The following is a 3,645-nucleotide window of genomic DNA, read 5'->3' as shown; positions in this document are numbered from 1 at the left end:
TTTGGTTTTTGTCAAAAAAAAAAATCCATGGAAAAGTTAAGCTAATTTGTACGAGCACCAGTCTTCAACTTAGTACTCTACTGCATTTTGATTTAATATCGAAAAATGTCGTTTACTTGTTTCACCTTTTTTTCGCTATTCTATATGGACTTGGCTACAGGAGTATTATGTATGCGTTGCACTATGGGAAATGTTAGAAATAGACAAAACTCAATAAAAAGTGTGAGGTTAAAAGAAATAGGGCAGAGTTTATCAGTGGTTTAGAAACTAATTTCTTTAATGATATTACATTTGAAATAAGTCGGATAATTGATAGTACACGCAGAGAAGGGATATGATCACCTCAACCTCAATGTTTCAAGAGCAAAATGTTATTTTTGGATGGTGACCATGTAACATGTTTATGGCAAAAATGTTCTTTTCTCGCCAAAAATATTATGCTTGCCGAAATCAGACACATAATATCCGAGAAAATAACATGGTTGCGACAAACATGTTACATGGTCACCATTCAAAAATAACATTTTGCTCTTGAAACATGGTTGAGGTGATCATATTCCTTCTCTGGGTGTAAAAACGAAGTACTGGAAAATATATCTAACATTTTTATAAAAAATCTGGGATCTTGAAATACATCGAGATAACGTTTCTAGTGCCTTTAAAAACAAACTAGTTCCCTAAAAAGTTGAATACACTGCTGTACAAAATTATAACCACACCCAATCTTATTGGTTTTCAAATTAAGTAATAAGGTATAATGTGAAATATCTAGGCGTCACACTTGATAAAAAAACTCACATTTGGTAATCACATTGGTGATATCCGCCAAAAGGTGCTCAAAACTATCACTGCCTTATGGTCACTACTTCACAGAAACTCGTATCTCAATCACGAAAATAAAAACCTGCTATTCAAAAGTGTAATTAGAGCGTGCGCGTGCCCAGTTTGGTGCAGAGCAGCAAAGTTGCACTTGAAAAAGTTGCAAGTTCTTCAAAACAAATGCCTAAAGATGATAAATAATAAGCATTGGAGATACTCTACATCTCTACATCTCTACTCCACAACGAAACAGGATACATGAAATTGGAAGAATTTGTTGTTATATTTAATTCCAATTACCTGAACAAAGCAAAATATTCTCCTTATCCACTGATAAGCTATTGCAGTGAATAAGACTTTTATTAATACCACAATCATTAGAATTATCAAATTGGAAAGCGTATGTTTATCGGGGCTATTCCTGTAATATCCCTGTATATTCATACATATTCCAAGATATTTGAATTGTTTATGAAAATGTAGAATAAGGTTTTATCCTAATTTTTCCCTTTGATAATGTATAGATAAATATAGATTAAAACCTATTGTTAATATCTCTGATTAAAAATCTTATTTGTAGCAATATCTAAAAGATAAAATCTCATTCAAGCATTGTAATTATATTGAGAAATGAAGACTAATAAAGACGAATTCAAAAATTGAAAAAATTGAATAAGGTATAATACTGTGATAATACATTAACTATAATTATAAAACAAGTATATATGGCCGTAAGTACGGCCAGGCCGAATCTTATGTACCCTCCACCATGGATTGCGTAAAAACTTCTGCGAAAGACTGTCATCCACAATCGAATTTCTTATTTACGAATCGATATGGACTTTTGCACGGTGCGTAGGGAGCCAGAATTGATATATGGGGGTCGCTTATATGGGGGCTATATACAATTACGAACTTGATATGCACCAATTTTTGTGTTACTGGGGATCGATTTATCTGAGGGCTATATATAACTATAGACCGATATGGACCTAGTTAGGCATGGTTGTTAACGGCCATATACTAGCACAATGTACCAAATTTCAACTGACTCGGATGAAATTTGCTCCTCCAAGAGGCTCCAAAACCAAATCTCGGGATCGGTTTATATGGGAGCTATATACACCCAGAAAAAAGTGCCTTCGAAACTAAAGGAAAAATTTTTAATCAATATAGTTTATCCATTTTATTTCCATTAAGGTAAATTTTTGTGAGAAATAATAAAATTTACTCGTTTCAGTAAAAAAAACCTAAACTGTAAGCAGTTAGGAATAGTTCATTAACTAGAATAAGGCATTGAATTTTACTCATACTATTTTCTTCGCTGGTTATAAGAATTTACTACTGAACAAGAAAACTTTATTCACCGATAACAAAGCATTCGTAAAAATAAACAAAAACCGAACTAAAACCAAGTTTCCTCAAAATTAGTAAAATTTCTTATAAAATGATAATTGCGACTTCCTTTATAATAGAAAGTTTTTCATACATACGAACAACACTTGACATAAAAAAATATTTTAGTTCATTCGTACTAAGAAGTATGCAATCCTTTCAAAACTTAAGGAAACACACTTGTTAGAATATAGGAAATTTTCCTATATTTCTATTGTCTACCTGTAATCGATACCTGTCATCGTAATCGATGTGTTTGCGCGTGGGTTGTTTTTTTAGTTGGAATCGCGTTGTTGTGGTATACGGAGAGATTGTATAATATATTGTATAATAAAGAAAGAAAACACCAGCAGAATAACAACCCTTTCATTTGTCTTCATTTTGGAATCTTCAATTAACAGGTAATATTCAGTGACGCTAACCTTTTGTAACAAAAATGGTTTATGATTTTTTATATTTGTAGGTATTGAAATTATAAAAGGAGGACAAAATCGTTATGCAGCAACTTATTAAAAGTGAAAGGTACAAGAAGAAAAATGCGTTTTACAGTTGATGACATTACATGGAAATTGGAAATAGTGGAATAATAAACTAGTATTTCAAGGCCAGTCGATGCTGTTGATTCTTAATAAATATATTTAATATCTTAATAAAACGTGTATTTTATTGAAGAAAAAATTGCCTATATAAATAAATAAAATTGTATTTAAAAACGAAGGTAAGCAGTTCTAATTATGAAGTAAAAGTTTTACCACAAATGTGTAAGATTTGTCCAAATGAATGAACAATTTTCAATAAAATTATTCCATATATGAATTCAAATCAGTTAAATTTTTTCATTCTGTAGTATAGTGGTACATAAATATAGGAAAACGTTAACTAATATATGGAATGCATTATACCTAATTTCTACGAAAATCACATCGTTCAAACAAATAAAAATGTCTTTGGCGCTATACGAAGTTCAACTTTCTTCACAATGAGTTCATTTTAACTTAAAGAAGGGGTCACTTTTTTCTGGGTGTATGATTATGGACTTATATGGACCACTTTTGGTACGATTGTTAAATATCATATACTTCCACCACGTACCAAATTTCAACCAGATCGGATGAATTTTGCTTCTCCAAAAGGCATCGGAGGTCAAATCTGGGGATCCGTTTATATGGGGGCTATATATAATTATGGACTGATATGAACCAATTCCTGCATTCCTGCAATTCAAATTCCTAACATCACGTACCAAATTTCAACCGAATCGGATGAATGCTGCCCTTCCATTTGGCTCCGGAGGTCAAATCTGGGGATCGGTTTATATGGGGGCTATATATAATTATGAACCGATTTCGACCAATTTTTGCATGGTTGTTTGAGGCCATATATTAACACCACGTACCAAATATCAACTGAATCTGATGAATTTTGGTCTTC

The 3,645-nt window shown here is 32.0% G+C and overlaps 1 long non-coding RNA gene across 1 annotated transcript; it reads left to right on the top strand.

Moving 5' to 3' along the window:
- The first annotated feature begins 2,544 nt into the window (after positions 1–2,544).
- LOC142241825 (uncharacterized) lies at positions 2,545–2,892 on the top strand. Its single transcript, XR_012723830.1, has 2 exons — positions 2,545–2,615; positions 2,678–2,892. It is a non-coding gene; the product is annotated as an uncharacterized LOC142241825 (long non-coding RNA).
- Positions 2,893–3,645: the final 753 nt, after the last annotated feature.

This window comes from Haematobia irritans, chromosome 5 (assembly GCF_050003625.1).
Source record: "Haematobia irritans isolate KBUSLIRL chromosome 5, ASM5000362v1, whole genome shotgun sequence".
NCBI classification, from domain to species: Eukaryota; Metazoa; Arthropoda; class Insecta; order Diptera; family Muscidae; genus Haematobia; species Haematobia irritans.
The sequence above is the reverse complement of the archived record's forward strand: the minus strand, read 5'-3'. Positions and strand labels throughout refer to the sequence as shown.